Source organism: Lycium barbarum, chromosome 4 (genome assembly GCF_019175385.1).
Source record: "Lycium barbarum isolate Lr01 chromosome 4, ASM1917538v2, whole genome shotgun sequence".
Classification (NCBI taxonomy): domain Eukaryota; kingdom Viridiplantae; phylum Streptophyta; class Magnoliopsida; order Solanales; family Solanaceae; genus Lycium; species Lycium barbarum.
In genome coordinates this window covers 24,128,217-24,150,706 of record NC_083340.1, presented here as the reverse complement: position 1 = coordinate 24,150,706, position 22,490 = coordinate 24,128,217, and the positions used below count along the sequence as shown (strand labels likewise).

At 35.7% G+C, this 22,490-nt stretch overlaps 1 pseudogene; it reads right to left on the bottom strand.

Annotated features, from left to right (window-relative positions):
- Nucleotides 1-10,782: 10,782 nt before the first annotated feature.
- Nucleotides 10,783-22,490, bottom strand: part of LOC132637297 (mitogen-activated protein kinase kinase kinase 20-like) — a 59,772-nt pseudogene continuing 48,064 nt past the window's right edge.

Below are 22,490 nucleotides of genomic sequence, written 5' to 3'. Positions count from 1 at the left end.
AAATTGCTCGACTGAAATAAAAGTATTATTTTAAATTTACTGTTTTCACACCGTGTGAAGCGCAGATAATTTACTAGTTTCATTTAAAATCAAAGTACGTTTGACTTGCTTTCTAATTACTCAACTAAAATTTTCGGTGAAAACTCAAAACCACATTTCAGATTTAGTGCTTGCTTAATGCTTCGAGGAAAAACTATGCAGAAAAATGGCAAAACTAAATATTATATAGTTTGTCTTAAAAAATTTGGTGCACGCACTCAGTGAAAAAAAAAATTACTTTATAATTTTGAACACCCTTAGTCAGATTCCTGGCTCCACCACTGCACTATACATGGTTAGTACGTTTAAGGATGTTTAAGACCTCTTTGGAACCTACTGCAATTTTCAGAAGGCATTAAACCATATTATGTCATTGCTAATATAAGAGCATGTAATTAATAAATCTAATAGTTGGCATTAATACTAATTGTATATTTGTGTAGCTAAGGCCTGCAAAATCCTTGATCAATCTCCTGATTATGGTTGCGAATGCCTACCCCCTATTGGCCCTTTGCTGGGGCTATTAATAACAAGATCATCAGTTTTAATTTAAGAAATTCATTTGTCAGGGGCTGCAATTTTATGTGAATAATAATGGCATTAAAAATAACTCATTATTATTATTATTATTATTATCAATTCCATTTTTCTCATGATGCGTTTTGACTCCAGAAATTACTCCGTTTATTGCTAAAATGATTGTTCCAGAGATAAAACGGCATGAGCTCTCGCCAAAAGATGAAATTGTTTTGTTTTTTGGAGAATAATGTTGCTCCTATGTATGGTATTAATACTCAGAAAAAGGATCAATTGAAATCCTCTAATTGTTTACGTGACCAAGGAGCTCTTTGACGACATTAACGACATCTTTGACTATGAGTATGAGAAATACTAAGGAGCTCATGATAAGAGAATTGAATTAGCAACGTAATTAGCTGATTAAAGGGTAAGCCAAAGTGCAAATTAAACTTAAATGCACAATCCCCTTTTTATATCCAGTGAGTAGTGACTAGAAAATTTACTATTACCCAATTATAAACATAGAACCAATTTCAGAAAGCCGGTCTGCTGAGGCATTACTGGAGAAACAATACATTCCTTTTAGCTCAATAATAACATACTTACAGTAGCATCTTCACTAAGAGATAAATTCTAACAAACACATGTATGTATAAATCTTTCTGAATTAAGAATTAAATGAGCTGGACTTGATCATATATTTCTTGGTCACATGCTACGTACCAAAGTACGTACCACCATCTATATAAGCTTATAGCGGGATCAATCCTCACGTAGTTCTTTTACATCAAATTAAAGTCATCAACTGCATGTATTAGCTAACATAGCTTCCTATATACTTGGTAGGAGTATATACTATTCCAATTGCAAGCTGTTGGTCTAACTTCACTTCAGCAGTTGCTCCATCATATATTCAAGTCTCTGAAATTCATGACGTCCCTCTTGCACTTCAATAGTAGAGGGTCTTCTGTTCTACCTTGTGCCTTACTATTAGTCGTCTTTGGAAAACTAGTATTACTACATCTGAAGAAGTAGTTATGAGGATAATAGCAACTAATTGTTGAAAATAAGTGCTCCGTAGAAATCCTAGTTTTGCCTGCATGACCAAAATGGTGGATCTGCTCGTCTTCCAGCAGCTTCTTATTAGCAATGCTCTTGATGAATGGATGATTACCCTCTGTTTGGATGGTTGTTTCCTGTGGTTCATTAATGTACATTATGGTATGGTACAATATGGTGTTGTACTGTATTGTACTGTATTAATGAACACAATGTTTGGATAGACTGTATCGTTTGTTGTGGTTTAATAACATTTGTATTGTTTGGTTTGACTGTATGGTACTGTACAATAACTTGTAAGTTTACTAAAATACCCTTAAATCTTAATTAGAAATCTTAATTAGAAATTAGTTTATATATATTAAGGACAGAATTTTGGGTCAACTTTGGAGGGGTATATATCTCCGGGTATATGGGGAGTTTTAAGGTGTTTCAAAATCCTAAAATGAAGTTCGTCGAGTCTAGTTTCCAACGCAACAAACCGCTCATCGATACGATGTCGGAGCAGATAATTATGAACGTTACAAGTTAGGCGGCAGAGCAGAAACGTGTGCTACAGTAGCTGACCTGCTACATTACTGCTACAGTAGTCGACCTTTTAAAAACAAAAATCTTATTTTTTTAACTCATTTTCTACCATCTTCTCTCCTTAAATTCTCTCTACACTTCCCAAAATTCCTTCTACCAAATTCATGAAGATCTAAGATTAATTCAAGTGAATTTGCTTAATCGAGGCCCGGATAACGCATGGTTGTGATTCTAGCATTGTTTTGCGGTGGATTTTAGCATGAATTCAAGTGGATATAGGAGATATTGCTGTTTTAACAAGAATAAGACTCTCGAATTCGGACGAATAAGTGTGGATAACTGGAGGTTGAACAGGTATGTTAAGGCTAGACCCTTTCTTTCCAAAGGCATGATTCCTTTCTTGTGAACCCATACATGTTTCGTAAAATGTCCTTATTCTCAAAAGCTAGAGATTCATGATTCTTAGAGTTCTTATGAGGCTAAAGATAAGTATGTTTTATGATAACGATGATCCTATTTCTAGAAACTACTATGTTATAATTCCCTACATATGTTTCATGACCTCCTTACTTCCAAAAGTTAGAGTTCATGATTCAAAGGAATGACTTCTTTCTTGATAATCCATAAATGTTTTCCAAAATTTTCCGAGTCAAAGATTTATGATTCTGTAAGCTTTTATGACAACAACAACGGACATGTTTTTACAATGTTAATGACGATGCTAAAGATGAGAATGTTTCTATGATGATTACGACGATGATGATGATGATTTCATGTTTAAAAGTCCCAACCTTATGATTTCAATGTGAATATGAAAATGTTGAGTTATTTTGGTGATTTTCTTGATTTTTATTCATTGTTTTTGAACTCGCCTTATAATAATTGTTCCTTCAAGGTGAGATAGAGCGATGATGATTATTCCATAATATAATCGGAGGTTACCGACCTTACGTTACTCCGATGTATTTATAACTTTTATTTGGCTCTCAGTGGGCATGCTATGATATTGCTCCGGACGCGGGCTAATGATGATAATACCGAGCCTTAATGTCCGGGCATGATACTATATATATGACACCGAGCCTTAATGGCCGGGCATGATACTATATATATGACGTCGAGTCTTAATGGCCGGGCATGGTACTATGTATATGTATAGAAATGCTTTTTTTAAAGGCTAAGCATGCATGACATCCGCCTTATGAGGCATTCAGATGTACATGTTATCTCTCTTATTCCATGTTACCTTTCGTATCTATATTATGTTGTTATTCATGCCTTACATACTCAGTACATTGTTCGTACTGACGTCCCTTCTTGTGGACGCTGCGCTCATGCCTGCAGGTAGGCAGGGAGACGGATCTGACCCATATGTGTCCTATCAGCGGATTCTCAGAAGCACTCCACTTACTTCGGAGCTGCATTCTATTTAGTATTGTCCTTCTGATCATTTGTGTTCTATGTAGAGGCTCGTAGACGTGTGTGTACATTTAGATGTTTTATAGCTCCACCAGTTCATATTGTTGTATAATATTTTGGTGGCCTTGTCGGCCTTATTTTGAGCTCTTGATACTTTACTGTTAGCCTTGCCGGCTTTATGATATACGTTATGTTGTGGCAACCTTGTCGGTCTGCATATAAACATATGTGCTGAATGATCGGATATTTCTATGTTGGGCCTTTTCTGCGTGCAGGTGTTATTTGAGTTATGGTTTATAATGTTCAAAGTAATGGATAAATCAGGTGGTTCCCGGCCTACGGGTCAGAGCTCGTCATACTCCTGATAGGGGTGTGACACCAAATTTCGGATATTTAAGAGTTTGGGGTTGTTTAGCTTATGTAAGGCTAATGGATCCCAAAATTTCTAAGTTGGGTAAAAAAGTTACTACTTGTGCTTTTCTTGGTTATGCTTCAAATAGTACAGCCTATAGATTTCTTAGTTTTGAAGATAATATAATAATAGAATCAGGTGATGCTATTTTTCATGAAAATAAATTTCCATTTGATTCTAAAAATAGTGGGGGTCATAGGATTGAAGAAAATATTTTATCACTACCTAGTTCTTCTACTTCTGTTTTGAAAAATAAAGAAAATGATGATTTTGAGTTAAGAAGAAGTAAAAGAGCTAGAGTAGAAAAAGATTTTGGTCCTGATTTTTATGTTTTTAATGTTGGGGATGACCCTCTTAATTTACAAGAAGCTTTATCTTCACATGATGCTATTTTTTGAAAAGAGGCTGTAAATGATGAAATGAAATCACTTATTTCCAATGAAACTTGAAAGTTAGTTTATTTACCACCAGGCTGTAAAACAATTGGGTGTAAATGGGTCCTTAGAAAAAGGTTAAAACCGGATGGTTCTGTTGATAAATATAAGGCTAGACTAGTTGCTAAGGATTTTAAACAACTAGAAGGCCTAGAATTTTTTGATGCTTTTTATCCGGTAACTAGAATTACATCCACAAGGCTTTTAATTGCTATTGCTACAATTTTTGATTTGCATATTCGCCAAATGGATGTAAAAACTGCTTTTTTAAATGGGGAAATTTATATGGAACAACCCGAAGGTTTTATTAAAGCAGGCCAAGAAAGCAAAGTGTGTAAATTTACTAAATCCCTATATGGCTTGAAATAGGCACCAAAGCAATGGCATGAGAAATTTGATTCTTGCATGATTGAGAGTGGTTTTAAAACAAACGAGTGTGATAAGTGCGTTTATCATAAGTCTTGGAATAATTCACATCTTATTGTTTGCCTATATGTTGATGATTTATTGATCTTTGGCTCAAACATGAATGTTATTGGTGAAACTAAAAATATTCTTATAAGCCATTTTGACATGAAAGATCTTGGTGAGGCAAATTTTATTCTTGGAATAAAAATTACTAAAACATGTGATGGAATTTTCCTTGACCAGTCACATTATGTTGAGAAAATTTTGAAAAAATATAACTTTCTTGATGCAAGCATGTTGTAACTCCTTTTGATTCAAGTGTTCATTTCCTGTTCAAAGTGAAAATGATGTGACAAATCAAAAGGAATATGCTAGCTTAATTGGAAGTTTGACATATGTGACTGATTGCACTAGGCCTGATATTGCGTATACAGTTGGAGTATTTAGCAGGTTTACAAGCAAGACAGGTAATGAACACTGGCATGCCATAACGAGAGTTATGAAATATTTAGTTGGTACAAAATCTTATGGCTTGTTTTATAAAAAATATCATGATGTACTTGAAGGCTTTCCTGATGCAGATTGGAACACTTTATCTGGTGATTCCTGTTCTACCACTGGTTATATTTTTACGTTGGCAGGTGGTGCTATTTGTTGGAAATCAAAAACGCAAACTATTATTGCTAACTCTACTATGGAGGCTGAACTAATTGCTTTAGCTTCAGCTAGTGAAGAGGCGAATTGGTTGAGAGATTTATTATTTCAAATACCTTATTTTGAAAAACTAATTCCTCATATTTTAATTCATTGTAATAGCACCGCTGCGATTGATAGAGTTCAAAACCGTTATTACAACGGTAAATCCAGACCTATAAGCAGAAAACACAGTACTGTGAGATCATATTTGACAAGTGGTACCATTAACGTTGATTATGTCAAATCTTTTGATAATCTTGCATATCCACTAACCAAGGCCTTGGCAAGAGAAAGGGTCTGGAGCACATCGAGGGGGATGGGATTGAAGCCCATAAATTTATGAGTCGTATATGAGGAAACCCAACCTGGAGACTAGAGATCTTATAACCAGGTTCAATGGGAAAAACGAATCATCTAATTACTTATTGAGAAAAATGCACTATTTTATTTATTCCCTCCCTATGGTGTGGGTGCATTATTCTGTAACAGTCTATGAAGGTTGAGTTTATAAACTCTTAATGAAGTTCTGTAGCTCGTATGAGTGGGATGTTAAGTTACAGAAGCATCCTTGACAGATTTCACCTATGTGAGTGTGGAAGTAGGCCGCTTCCTATGAGAATTGGGCTCGTTCTCAAAAGCACTCATGAAACCGGGATAGCACAAGGCCGTAATGTGCTGGCTGTGAAAGCTCATGTCAACACCTTGATTATTATGTGTGAGCAATAATTCTTTATTTTCCTTAAGCAGTCATAGTTCAAGTCTGAGACCACTACGGCTCTGGAGTAAAGATTATTGTTTTACTAAGTGGAGGTTCAATGCAGAGCATACCTTCATTATGCATAATAGTCTCTCTTCAACTAGTAGACTCTCTTATATTATTATTAAAATGAGTGGGGGGTTGATAGACCTTTGGGGCATTTTAATGTTAAATATATTGTATTAAATTGTCAAGTTCATTGCATAAGTGTCCATAAAGTTGCAACATTACCATTCACGTTCTAGGCCATTAAAAAGGATGAATCTTGGTCTTTATTTTCTTTGTAACGTCCTCTCATAACTCATCCAAATTCATCCTCTTTATGTGTGTAACTTATGTAACCTCTAAATAATAATTCTTCCATTTATCTACCTACTTTGTTACACCCCGCGATTTCAGAGCAGGAGTATGACATTTACCTCACCGTAGTAATGGAGTGTCGGAGACGTCCTATCATTTTTTTGAGAAGCACAAGCCATGGAAAGTACGTAAAAACGAAGAAAAAGGGTGAATTACGATCTCATAAGTCGTAATCAGAAAAGAGTATTTTGAAACACGAGAACATGACCATTATTAGTATAATAAGTGATAAATATCATGTATGGAGAGTTTCGGAATATTTCGAGATCGAGCAAATTGAAGAAAATAAATTCGACGAAAATTTGAGAAATGCTGGAAGGATTTTTAGTCAACTTTGGAGGCGCATATCTCCTAGTATATATGGATTTTTAAGGTGTTTCAAAAGCCAAAAATGAAGTTTGTCGAGTCTAGTTTGTAATGCAATAAACCGCCCGTCGATAGGACATCGGAGTAGAGAATTATAGACGTTACAAACTGAACTGTCACGCAGAAACAACACTGCTACAGTACCGCTACAGTACCACAGCTACAGTATGCCGACTTTTGCCAATTATAAAAAGGGTCAAAACTCCCATTTTTCAGCATAAAAATGGTCCAAAACTTTCCAGAAAAATCAGCCATCAAAAGGGGCTTAAATCCCACATAAAAGTGAGGATTTTGAGTGAAATTTCAAACTACGAAATATCAATCGAGGTCCGAGCAACGCGTACACGCGATTATGATTTCATTTTGGAGTTGGAGGAGCTTGGGAGCAAGTGAAATGTTGAAGATTTTTCTACCTTCATAAAAATAAGGTATGAATCATTAAATCTCTTTCTTTATCAAGTTTGATTAAGGAATATTTGCAAGAAATAAAAGTTTTAGTTGTTGTGTTGATGTTTTTGATTTATGGATTGAGGGTTGAAGATAAATTTGGATGGAAATACCTATATTTATCTTGTAGGATGTTGGAGATGTTGTTATTGATGTTCTTAGTATTAATTTCGGCTTCTTTACGGAAATAAAGTTATTAAATAGTCGTATTGCAAGTGGGTTAGTTAAGAAATTTAGGAAACATCGTGTGGGATGTTTTAGGAAGTATATTGGTATGGAAATGATTGTATGGATGCGGGTATTGCTATTTTTGTGTTGGTTGTTGAATTGAGAGTTCGGGCTGGGCATATAAACAGGGGAGATGCTGCCCGAATTTCGACATAATTTAGAAGGATTTTAATTAAAGTCTTGAGACAAGCACGATGACGAGCCTAACAATGATATTATGAATGGTTATATATGTAGATTACGAGGCTACGAATAATTCTTAAGAGAGTTGCAAGACGGGAAGTAAGTTGGAAGTCGAGAATCATCTTCCAGGTATGTTAAGGCTTGTCCCTTTCTTTCAAAGGCATGATCTTTAGGTTATGATTTCATAAATGTTCCCGTATTTTTCCTTGTCATCAAAAGCTAAATGTCCCAGATTCCAAAGCATGATTTCCTTCTTGATATTCCATAATTGTTTTCCAAGGTGTCCCTATTTTTCAAAACCAATGGTTGTGATTATGTGAGTTCTTATGATAACGACGAAGGATATGTTTTTCAATGACAACGATGATGTCAAAAGTGAGAATATCATTATGATGACTATGATGAGAATGACTCCATGCTTAAAGGTTCTAAGTTTATGATTCCAACAACGATATAAGAATGTTGAGCTATTTACTGATTTCTCAATTTATTCATGGATGATGACTAATTTCTTTTAAGATTCCAAAAATACATGGCCTGATGCCTTACGAGATTTACGATCCTATTCTATGTTTTCTCTTAATTCTATTCTTCATCGATAGTATCACCTTAAAATAATTGTTCCTTCAAGGTGAGACCAAGCGACGATGAGTATTCCATAATATAATCGGAGGCTACCGACCTTACGTCACTCCGATACAGTTGTGGCTTTTGATTGGGCTCTTATGCATGCTATATATATATATATGTATGTATTTTCCCACACCGCATCGCGCTATAGTCGGCCGGGCAGGCACGTAGATGTGCACACCACTGCAGTGGGCATGTTATGATATCGCCCCGGACGCGGGCTAATGATGATAACACCGAGTCTTAATGGCCGGGCATGATACTATTTATATATCACACCGAGCCTTAATGCCCGGGAATGTTACTATTTACATATCACACCGCGCCTTAATGGTCGGGCATGTTACTATGTATATGTATAGAAATGTTTTTTTTTTAAAGGCTAAGCATGCATGACATCCGCCTTATGAGGCATTCAGATGTACAGGTTATCTCTCTTACTCCTTGTTATCTTTCATATCTACATTATATTGTCATTCATGCCTTACATACTCAGTACATTATTCGTACTGACGTCCCTTCTTGTGGACACTGCGTTTCGTGCCACGCAGGTGTATACAGATGAGTAGAGGATATTGCTAGAAGATGTTCTAGCGGGATTGGCGAGCTCCGTTTCTTTCCGGAGTGTTGCCGAGTCAGAGTATGTGTGTTATGGTATATTGATTTATGTTAGAGACTTTGCAGACAGAGTCACGTATATAGTATGTCATTCTTGTAAGCGGCTATTTAAGCTGATGTATCATTATGCATTACTTTACAGATTCATATGATTACAAACTTTATTTGATTCGAGCAAGATGAGAAGAATATTTTTTGAAAAGCTTCCATTATGCATTTCCATTCATGACCTGAAAGTCCAGTGAGATTACGAGTATAACGAGAGAGCCAGTGGGTTCGCTCGACTCTAAGTAAGGGTCGGGTGCCCATCATGCTCCATCAGGATTGGGGTGTGACATACTTTACTACCCTATTCATATTAAATTAATTCAAGGGTGATTTTCCTAGCTATAAATAGTTAGTCATCCTTAACTTGTGGGTGTAGAGAAAAATATATATTTTGGAGAGTTCTTGAAAAGTGAGGAAAAAAAAAGAGTTTATTAGTTGAAGAAATGTGTTCTTCTTTTTGGTGGAGTTTTGGACTCAACATCTTGTCCAGAGTTTGTTGAGTTATACGACATGATCGGGCTGTTGTATCCTGGAGGGGACAAGTCAGAAAGATTACTACTGGACCGGTAGATTTGCTGCAGTGGACTTGAATCTCCTTAAAGAGAGCGAGATATCCGCGCCTCAGCCGAAGATATTTTTATTTCTTCATTTTATTTTTCAATTGTAATTGTAATTTCATTGTATTATCACCAACAAGATCACATAAATGTTGTATTCCCTACACGACATGTATAATATACTCCCTCCCCATTTTAACTGTAGCTTTAACTTAAAATAATAGTACCAAAATAACACTCACTTTAAGAATTCAAGGCAAAAGTTCACAATTGTTTTCAACCATACACTTAACATTAAAGAAATAGTTCTTTTTAATATTGCCCAGTTCTCAGAAATCAACCAAAATAGGATAACTTAGTAAATGATACATTGTCATAATTTATTATATTTCTAAATGAGCGTGAGAAAAGCTAAAGCGACAGTTAAAATGGGACGGAGAGATAATACATTAACGACAAAACTAATTTTCGGAAAGTCTGGCATGTGAGAAAAGTTAAAGTGACAGTTAAATGGGACGAATGGAGTATACATTAACATCCCTGACTTTGAGTATGAGAAAATAACGGGAAGACTAAGCAGCTCATGATAAGAGAATTGAATTAGCAACTCAACTGATTAAAGGGAAAACCAAAGTGCAAACTTATAATTCCTAAATGCATAATTCCTTTTTTATATCCAATGACTAGGAAAACTATTATCCGATTATAAACAGAGAACCCATTTTCAGAAAGCCGTTCTGCTGCGGCATTAGTACTGAAGAAACAATACGTTCATTTTAGCTCAAGTGATCAATAATAACGTTACTTACGTACATTAGAATCTTCACTAAGATATAAATGCTAACTAACAAATGTATGTACAAATCTTTTTGAATTAACAAGTAAAACAGCTGGACATGATCATATATATCTTGGTCTCACGCTACCTATGTATAACGTACGAACCACCATCTAAGCCCATAGTAGGATCACTACAACAAAATATGCTTTTAGCGGCAATTAATTTGCGGTAATAACTTAATTGCTGCTAATTATATTCTTGGATCTAATGACATCAACCAATTGCTGGTAAATGTTTTTGTGGCAATAACTATTGCTGCTAAAAGGAAAATATATTGCCACTAAAAACCTCTTTTGGTGTAGTGTTCAATCCCCACATAGTTCTTTCACATCAAATTAAACTCATTAACCGCATATATTAGCTAGCTTAGCTTCCTATATATTTGAGATATACTATTCCAGTTGCAAGCTGTTGGTCTTAATTAACTTCAAACAGTTGATCGAGCTCCATCATATATGTAAGTTTCTGAAATTCATGAGATCCCTCTCGCACTTCCATAGTAGAGGGTCTTCTGTCTACCTTGTGCCTTATTATTAGTCGTCTTTGGAAACTAATATTACTACATCTTCCGAAGAAGTAATTATGAGGATAATAGCAACTAATTGTTGAAAACAAGTGCTCCGTAGAAGCCGTAGTTTTGCATGCTACATGACCAAAAGGATGGATCACCTCGTCTTCCAGCAGCTTCTTAGCAATGCTCTTGATGTATGGGTGATTAAGTAGCATATCTGCTGTCCATCTCCGATTATATATGATCCCTCTCGAAACACTTGCACATAAAATCCTTCGCCACATTAGAATTATTATTTGGAATCTTGGGCTCTTCATGTGCAATCTTGCATTCTAAATCATTATCACACCCCTACCAGGAGTATGACGGACTCCGATTCGTAGGCCGGGAACCACCTGACTTATCTGTTACTTTGAACATTATAAACCAAAACTCAAAGAACACCTGCACGCAGAAAAAGCCCAACATAGGGATATCTGATCATTCAACACATATGTTCATATGCGGACCGAAAAGTCGCCACAACATAACGTATATCATAAAGCCGGTAAGGCTAACAGTAAAGTATCAAGAGCTCAAAATAAGGCCGACAAGGCCACCAATATATTATACAACAATATGAACCGGTGGAGCTATAAAATATCTAACTGTACACACACATCTACGAGCCTCTACATAGAACACAATGATCATAAGGACAATACCAAATAGACTACAATACCAAATAGACTGCAGCTCCGAAGTAAGTGGAGTGCTCGTGAGAATCCGCTGATAGAACACCTACGGGTCTGATCCATCTCCCTGCCTCCTTGTGGGCATGAGCGCAGCGTCCACAAGAAGGGACGTCAGTACGAATAATGTACTGAGTATGTCAGGCATGAATAACAACATAATATAGATATGGAAGGTAACATAGAATAAGAGAGATAACCTGTACATCTGGATGCCTCATAAGGCGGATGTCATGCATGCTTAGCCTTTAAAAAAACATTTCTATACATACACATAGTACCATGCCCGACCATTAAGGCTCGGTGTCATATATATAGTATCATGCCCGACCATTAAGGCTCGAGGTCATATATATAGTATCAGGCCCGACTATTAAGGCTCAGTGTTATCATCATTAGCCCGCGTCCGGGCCTCCCGCGTCTGGGACGATATCATAACATGCCCACTGCAGTGGTGTGCACATCTACGTGCCATGCCCGGCCGACTATAGCGCGGTGCGGTGTGAGAAAATACATACATATATATAAATCATGCATGAGAGCCCAATCAAAAGCCACAACTATATCGGAGTGACGTAAGGTCGGTAGCCTCCGATTATATTATGGATCAGTCATCATTGTTTATCCCACCTTGAGAGAACAATTATTATAAGGTGAGATCAACAACAATGAATAAAATCGAGAAAGTCATTAAATAAGCTCAATAATCTCATAATAGCATTAAAATCATAAACTTTAGAATTTCTAGAATTAAGATCTTCACTATCATGTTCGTCATAGAAAACATCTCATCTTAAGTATCATAAGAAGTTTTTTTAAGAATCATGAACTTCTAACTTTTAGAAGTAAGAGAGTTATGGAAACATATATGGAATCATAAAATAGGAATCATGCCTTTTGAGCAAAATCATAAGATGAGATCAATATCAACAAACATAATCAAAATCTTGAAACCAGCTCAGTAATCTCATAATGCCATTAAAACCATTACTTTGGAATCTCCAGAAATGGGATCATCATAATCCTCATCATGGTCCTTATAGAAAACATTTGTCTTTAGCGTCATAAGGATTTTGAGAATCATGAACTGCTAGTGGTTTTCAGAAATAAGGTATTATGAAAGGCGTGTGTGCGTTCATAGGAAATGAAGCATGCCTTTAAAAGAAAGAGGAATAGCCTTAACATACCTGTTCAACCTCCAGTTATCCACACTTATTCGTCTGAATTCGTGAGTCTACATTTAAGAGGATTCACACTATCATTACACTCATCATAGTATAGTTGTACTAGACTTTCAAGTCAAACTACTCTATATTCTGCCGAAAATAGGGCAGCATCTCCCCTGTTTATATGTCTAGCCCGAAATTCCAATTCAATAACCAACAACATCAACAACAATACCAATATTAATAACATCATTTCCAATACCAACATATGCCATAAAATAGCCCACACGTTGTTTTCCAACTATTATAACTAACCAACTTACTATACAATTATTTAATGACTTTATCTCCGTAAATAAGCTTTAAATAATACCAAAAGAGAAAGATTCATACCTTTTTTCTTGTTAATATAGCTATCCATGCTAAAATCCACCGCAAAACAATACTAGAATCACAACCATGCGTTATCCGGACCTAAACCACTACTCCGCTACTTGAAAATTGCTAACTTTTTTAATACCCCCACTCTTCCTTCTAATTTCTGGGCTAAAATATGGTGAAAAAAAGGGTTTATTACCCTTTATATAGGGGTAAAATTCGGCCGGGTTCACTGTAGCATTACTGTAGCAAGTCGGTTACTGTAGCACGCGTTTCTGCTTTTTCAGCCAAACTTGTAACGTCCATAATTCTCTACTCCGATGTCTTATCAACGATTGGTTTGTTGCGTTGGAAACTAGACTCGACGAACTTCATTTAATATAACCCCTTAAATATCCTAATATACCTGGAGATATATCCCTTCAAAGTTGACCCAAAATTCTATCCTTAATTCTGCCAACTTTTTTCCAAATTTTCGACAAACTTATTTTCTTTGTTTTGCTTGGTCCTGGAATCTTCCAAAACTTCCCCTACATACTATTTATCATTTATTATACTTGATACTGGTCATGTTCTCATGTTTCAAGGTTGTCCTTCTCGGTTACGACTTACGAGATCGCAATTCATCCTTCACTCCATTGTTACGTACTTCCTATGACTTGTACCTTTCAAAACTTCATGGGACGTCTCTGATACTCCATTACAATGGTGAAGTATGTGGCATGATCATGCTATGAAAGTGAGGGGTGTAACATTCTCCCCCCTTTAAAAACATTCGTCCTCGAATGTTGAGGTAGAGTTCGCTCTGAGGTAGATGTCAATGTTCTTACCTTTATTTGTTGATATTTGCTTTAATTACTTGCAGTATTACTTGCTCGTTTAAAACTGAACTTATCCGAATTATGCAGTTTATCCTTCTTCTTTTGTTGCCGAAATTTATGCCTATACTCAAGGTCGTCCCTTTTCTTATTATCTTTCTGTCTACTAACTCTTCATGCTTTATCGTTCTCATTGTCTCTTCAGCCTCTGTCGTTTACATTCTTATATGCTCTTTTATCCAGTACTTACCATATAATTTTATCCAATTTTGATCCCATCTCTTTTTTATTCAGAAATTCTTGTTCTCTTCGATTTCCATGTACCTTTCTTAGGTTTTACAGATGTCCCAGGCCTTTGTCTTCTTGGAGTTTACTTATTCTTATTCTTCCTCCCTTAAAGATAACCTAGAGACTGGTCACATTTTAGCATCTTTTTCTTTCTATAGAAGTCGAATTAATCTTTGCGGTACTTTATCTTTCAACTAGTGTAACACGGAAATGTCTCGCTTAATTTCTCTTTCCTTCTATTGGACTTCTGGCACTTGGCTAACTAACAGTAATTCTTGTACTTATATCAAAAACATCTCAAACCTCTTTTTTAATGATTCCTTTCCTTCAATTTACTCTTAAAGTTTCTGATCCTTAGTTCGGCTAATAACTTAGGGGTGAATTCAGAAATTTGTCGAAGAATCATTCTTTCCTTTGTCTATAACCCTCATTCATCCCTTTTTCCAATAAGATCCATCATGTCGCTTGTTCCACGAGGTCTCACTCTTAGCCGCTTGTTCAAATCAAACGTGATATTCTTTGATCATTTCCTTTGGGGTTCTCCTTCCCTTCTACTTTTAACCTTTGCTTGATTCTCACTTAATAAGTCTTTCCCATAGTTTGACGCAATTATCTGTCATTTCGGTTTATCAATCAAGCGAACCTCTTAATTCCTTAAATGTCTATCTCCTTTATTTATATCCTTGAATCCTTTTCCTGCGATCTTATCTTCATCTACTTCCATGACTTCACCTTCCGTTGACTTAGTCCCTCCTATTTCGCAGCCCTCTATTTCTCTACTAGTGGACAACTTTCTTATTTAGCTATGGCACTTTTCCTTGCTTGCTTCTCTAGTGCCACTTTAGATTATGCTCTTAGTACTAATAGATTTTATATACATATCATTTCATCTCCATTTTAATGCTTTTGTCGAGCTCCTTAATTCCTTACAATGTCATCATAGTTCCACCGATGGTAGTGCCCAGATGGCTTGCAATAGCATTTCCTTGCCAATGGCTTATTATTGTCATTAATTACTTTACCTCAGATTACTCATCCAATGCTTCAAAAATACCATAGCTAAGGGATATCTATTCAAATAGAACTCCATTCGACCCATACAACAATCCTCAGCACCATTCCTTATACATTTGTATACAACATTTTCTTATCATCGTTGTTATCCCCTATCACAAGATTATACTTATAACATACTAATGATCATATCTCAAGCTAATCCACTATTCAAAATATTTTCAAATCCATATTTGAATCTTTCCTCCAATTTCCTCTCCTCCAATCTTAACATCATTACAAAATAACTCATAAGCATGAGACTAAAATAAAATTTTACTTAGTTCCAACTTCCTTTCAATATGAATGTGCTTCCCTCTTTAAGTCCTTGGCTCCCCTATACCAACGACTAATTGAGACTCATATAGCTTCAATCCTTCTTCAAATATTTATTGTCGTCCCCACACCATTTTACTAGCCATTTCATCAGGACGGTTATTTATATGGTCCTATGACATATACTCTCACGATTTGATATAAATGGTGACTTATGGTTTCACGAAGAAGGAGATGTTTTCTAGTCTTAGGTAGTACTGATGTCATGCTATCCATAGGCATATTTTCTTTCTTTCGTTTGACGATCATTGAAATTCCTAAAAATATTCCTCTTTTAAAACTCTCACCTCTTCTAGTGCTATGATTTCTCTTTACTAATACCGACTGTCCTTTATACTTGACTTTGGTCACTTGTATGCCTTCTCACTTCTTCTGTTACCTTTTTAGGGTACGTTGCTGCATACTTAATTGTAACAAAAAATTTCTCTGGTATGAGTTATTCGAATCATAGCCCGGAACACAATGTATTGCAGTGACAAAACTTAATTCCTTGATTTTCTAAACCTTTATTATCTTGTCATGCCTCCGTTCCCATGTCTGTCTCATAATATACATGCATTTAGTCCATTTCCACTTTTTTTAGCACATCCTTGCTACATTAGTTCATCTCGAATTTCGACTCCTTCAAGCCTGTACGTTTCCTTCTTCTGTACTTGGGAATATTCTAATTCGTCTAAGAATGTTCTCATATACCAGTAACATTCGAGTATTGACCGTCTTTGGCAGCCATTTGGCTGACCCTAGCAATCATTTAACTTCTCTAGTCCACATAATGCCGGAGTTACTTCCATCGCATGGGTTGACTTATTTCTTTTTTGCTAACTGGATTCTTGTATCAAGTCATCCATACATATTGGACACAACTCAAACCACTTCCTTCCTTCACGCCTAATAGTCCCTAGGTTAATAAATCAATGGTGACATCGGAATTCCTTAGACTCCTTATAGTATGCCCGACTATACCATGCTCCTTCAGCCGCAATTTTCCTTTATAGCTATCCTTTCCCCAGTACCCTTGAGATTCCTCTTGCTCTTGGTTCCCGATTCCGAGTTGAGTTTATACCATACCAGTAAAAGTCAATACTCTCTCTCATTCATTCTCACAATTCTTCGTTTCCTTAATTTGGCTCATAGTGTCCCATAATTTCTCTTAACTAATTGTTTGTATCATAATGATGCATCGTAATCCTTATAATGTCCCGGCGATTCTCGTTCTCATCATGAAATTTTAGTAAAAATATGCCCTTTTCTTTCTTCCTTCGTTCATTTCTTATTTTCCTTTAGGATACCATAGCTTCCTTGTATGTATGTCTATTCCTCGTATATTCGACCTATTTTCTTTATAATCGCATCTCTATTCAAAATCCACTGTCGTATGCCATCGCTGTCTACCTTTATCCAACTTTACTAATTTATTAAGCTTCCTCTTATCATCACCGATCACAAAACCTCCTTTAATTAATTTATAACCGCATTTTGTCGGACGTCGGTCCTCAAGGTCCTCCTTGATTTCCTTTGCTCTTAAAGTGCTCTTTCCTGTTTGCCACTTAATAATATCTACCTAGAAGTTTGCAGAACATTCCACTATAAGTACAAACCCATCTTGATCTCGTATATATATATACACACACTTCTAGGGTGGAACTTTCCCGTACTCGTTAAATTTCTTTCCCATATCAATATCTTTTTATTATCACTTACTAACCAATCTAATCTATAAATCCTAATACTGTATTTGAGTTCTGTTGATTTGGTATTAGTGATTAAGATTGAGATGTTGATTTGATATTGATGATTAAGATTGATAGCTTAATTTTAGGAATATATTGTATTGACGTAAATGATTAGGAATTGATTGTGTAATATTGTCTTTCCTTATTTAGTCTTAGAACTCATGTATAAGTACCCATTCTTATGGATTGTATATTAATTCAGAAATACAAGATGCCCTTTCTTCTTGTTAAAAATCTTCATGGTATCAGAGCCATTGCTGCCTTTTTGAGGTGAGTTTTCTCCTTCGTAGCACTAGGGTTCCGTGTTTTATCAAAGAGGTCAAGTTTTTCTCTCTCTTTGTGGCTGTCCGCACAAAAAACTCCTCCCGTTCAGTTCGTTTCTGGATTATTTTTCTCTGTTGAGGTCGCTGGAACATTCTGAGCCTATCCCTATCAGTTTTGATTTTTTTCGCTCACCGGAATTAGGATTCCGTCGTGGCAGCCAACTTTCCGGCGATTTTTTTTCTGAATTTTTTTTTTCAATTCTCGGGTCGTAGGCCTATTCTAACCCTTCCCATCCAGATAATATGGGTGACACTACTTCTGGAGAGACTTTGTCTCAAGATGAAGTTCAACATATTCGCCGTCTTCTGAACAAACTTGACTCTTCTAGTGTTGCTAGCCCCAATTATGTGCAGTCAGGTATTGCTTTTAATGCTCAGCTTAATTGTTGGATTATTGATTCTGGTGCGAATAGACACATGACAGGATCTTCTAAAGGCCTTCAAAATTACTCTCCTAGTCCCAAAAGGGATTATGTCAGAATAGCCAATGGCTCCCTAACCCCTATCTCTGGAACAGGTTCAATCTTTTGTACTCCTGATATTACCTTATCATCCATTCTTCATGTGCTTGATTTTCCTATTAACCTATTATCTATTAGCGCTATCACCAAAGAACTAAACTGTAGTGTCAGATTCTTTCCTGATTATTGTGTTTTTGAAGACCTTCATACAGGGTAGAAGATTGGTAGTGGTAGATTGCATGATGGCTTATATTTGATCGATGGAACTCGAGACTCTGGTCAGTCCTTTTTTGTAGGAAATGAAGATGTAAACCGAGCAATAATACAGTGGCATAGACGGTTGGGACACCCATCTTTTTTTGCTTTAAAAAAGTTATACCCTGGTTTATTTTGTAGAACTGAGTTTGAATCTTTGTCTTGTGATGCATGTGAATATGCCAAGCACACTAAAAACTCTTATCCTCTGAGTGACAATAAAAGCACAATTCCCTTTTCGACTATTCATTCTGATGTCTGGGGTCCTACTCAAACACTTTCTTTGTCTGGTAGTTGATGGTTTGTTACTTTTATCGATTGTTGCACTAGAATGACATAGGTATATCTGTTAAAAGCCAAAAGTGAAGTTTTCTCCTGCTTTAAGTCATTTCATAAGATGATTTGTACTTAGTTTGAGGCTAAGATAAAGATATTTCGAACTGACAATGGCACAGAATACATGGATAAAACTTTTGGAGCTTACTTGGAGTCTTTTGGGATAATCCATCTAACTAGTTGTCCTTATACTAGTGCAGAAAATGGGGTTGCTGAAAGAAAAAAATAGGCATTTGGTAGAAGTAGCAAGATCCCTTTTGTTTACGATGAATCTGCCGAAGCCTTACTGGGGGATGCCATTCTAGTAGCTGCCTACCTCATCAATAGAATGCCACTTAAAACTCTTAATTTTCGGAGTCCTTTAGAAGCTTTAAAGGGTAAAAATGACTATAGTGTTCCTCCAAAGATATTTGGGTGTGTTTGCTTTGTTCACACTAGGAACTCTTGGAAACTTGAACCTAGAGCTCTTAAATGTGTCTTTATTGGGTATTCTTTAACACAAAAAAGGTACAAATGTTATCACCCTCCTTCTAGGAGATTCTTTGGTAGTATAGATGTTACCTTTCGGGAATCTGATCCCTATTTCAGTATTACACCATCACCTCTTCAGGGGGAGAATTATAAGGAAGAAGAGATGGTTTTTCCTAGTTCTATAGTTGAAACTACTGCCACAAGGGAAAGTGAAATTGGAGAAAGAATTCAAGGGGAGACTATTGAAACTACTGACATAAGAGAAAGTGAAATTAGAGAAAGAATTCAGGGGGAGACTGTCACACCCCATTTTAACCGGAAGGTTAAAGTAGAGTACAACATATTGGAGATTCCTGTTTTTTTGTTTGTGTTATGTTAAGGAGTCGCCACCTAATTATTTATGGTGAATTAGGACACCTAAAATTTATTAAAGTTATTTTCTAAAGTTAGCTCTGTTTAAAGTCTGCGAAACTTAAGATTCTAGGTAAGGGTTCAATTAGTCTAAAGGGAAGGTATTAGGCATCCTTTAAGACTCATTAACAATGATTGACCGACCGGACTTAAAATTAATCAGGCTAAATGTAAATATAGTATTATAGAAAAAGGAAAGTAATTTTGTAAGTATGGCTAAAGTTATAGATAAATATGTAAGAATGCTATTTAAAATAGAACTTGTAAAATAATAATAGTTTGTATAAAAGAGTACTTTTAATGCTATTTTGAAATACGACTTATAAATGTTGTTAAAATTTAAAACGAAAAGTATAATAGTGTTGTTTAAAACAATACTTGTAGAAAACACAATAATTTGTGTAAAGAGTTTAGTTAAAAATAACCAAAAGAAACGGAATATGTGATGTTTATATATATTTGGAGAAAAGTGAGCTATGCCGACTCACAAATTAAAAGAGTTATCGTAAGATTAATGTTAAATAATTTTTTAAGGTTTCATATAAAGACTAATAGTTTAAATGTATACGTTACACTAAGGTTGTTTCAACAAAATATGTGTTTCAAGTGTTGGAAAAGAATTGAAGTAAAAAGCTATCCGTTAAAAACTAATTGGCTTTTATTTCATAGAATGAATTAACATTAGTGTAAGATTTGTTATGTTTTAAATTTCTAAAATGATAAGCATAAGTTATTATTCCCTTAGCCGAAAGATGTAGTCATGCTATTTTGAAAATCAGTTACTCAAATAAATGTTATAGATATCATTAATAGTTTAGAACATAACTAGAAGTGAATATAAATTTGTGGAATTAACTACCCATTATTAAACTACAACCCTTAATATACTAGAATTTATCTAAGTTAATAAAGTAAGGTGCTAGTCATATAAAGTAAAGAAAAATATACAACCATAAAAAATAAGGAAGAGAGTAGAAGAGTAAGTGAGCTTGGCCCATTTATTATGGCTTCAACTGCTGAGTTCTTCACGCTTATTGGGCCTAGGCCCATATTTTTTATTTCCTTGTTTGGCTGCTACTATATATGGCTGACTCGAGAGGAGTTATGTTGGGCTTTAGCCCAACGCCAAGTGCGGAAGGAGGCGAGTCTCTTTGGACTCGTATGCGATGTTCATGCAGAGACAAAAAATGAAGGAAAAGGATTAGTATATGATCCACAAATAAGGTAAACGTATATAAGCAATAAGCCAAACTAATAAATTTGGAACTTTAAATAAAGTAGCAATATGGCTAAGGATTATCCCAGCAATGCAGTTGGTTTTTAATTTCAAACATGCATCTCAGTTTGGACAGAATATAACAATTAGCTTAATGACGGGAATTAATTCGAACTACTCAATATCCAAACAAACATTCGGACTAATCACCCATACAGAGAAGAGGTGTAATTTATATGTATTGTGGAAACTATATGTTTAATCCGTAGTACAGCGCAAGAAACTCAAGCGACATTCTTTCACATAACCAATATTGCATAAAACATACTTGACATTTTTAAAACTTTCAAGACACATTCGCTTTGTAATGGCTTCAGTCTACACGGAAAGCAGGCTGGGCTAATAACTCAACACCGATTCACAACAAAACAGCAACATTCAACAGGGGTGTCCATGTTTTTAAATGGATGTATTCGACAAACGTAAGGATAGGCTAACAGAGTCAAACACAGAGACTGGTTCGCCACATTGTATATGCTCCAAATTCCAAACATTCACAATGCACTGATGATTTGATTGAAACAGAGAGGTCACTGGGCAGCATTTGGAGGAATGAATAAGGCAAGTATAATTGTGAATGACTCAGTTACAGCTCATCAGAAGGGTCAGGTGGGATTTCTGCTATCTGATCAGATGAATGAATGATAGGTCATAGTAAGATTTAGGGAGACAACACCAAAAGAAATAACCTATGATACTATGATGGCTCTGCAGCAAAATGGATATTAAGTAGATCAACAAATGAGTGCAAAATTTTAGTTCTTTTGAAGATGTTTGCAAATGACAAGCATACATAGAATGGACCAACAATCAATTGTCAAAGGGGCTGAGCCAAACAGCACAACAGGATTACCATGTACTACTACTCATTGGGGAAATTTAAAGACTCCCTGTCATGCCATTTAAACCTTAGAGGAGCACTACCTATTCTCATCCCTATGCAAGACTTAACAAATTTTTGCCAAATTAAGGAACCACCACAAAAAGACAAACAGAATAACAGGCTTCGAATGTGATTGACATGAGGCAAGTAGCTATGTATGGAACCAGTTTTTTAACTTTTGAGTTTAATCCTAAAGGGAAAAGGAAAGATGTGAAAATGCTTTAGCCATATTTGCTTAGGGAGGAGATAAAATTCACACACCAACAGGGGAATGTTCATATTCCAATCACATAGCAGAATTTCAAGTGTTCACTAATTAATCTCGACAAAGTGTAGAATAAACTTAAAAGGGGCAGAATTAACTTTGAATACTTTTACCCATTTAAAGGAACATATTCTGAGATGTTTAGACATTAAAACCAACATCTAATTAACAACATCAGCCACATAGTTTAAACAACACTCTTAAAGAACATGCAAACAGTCTGGATCAAATATCATTCTCAACTCA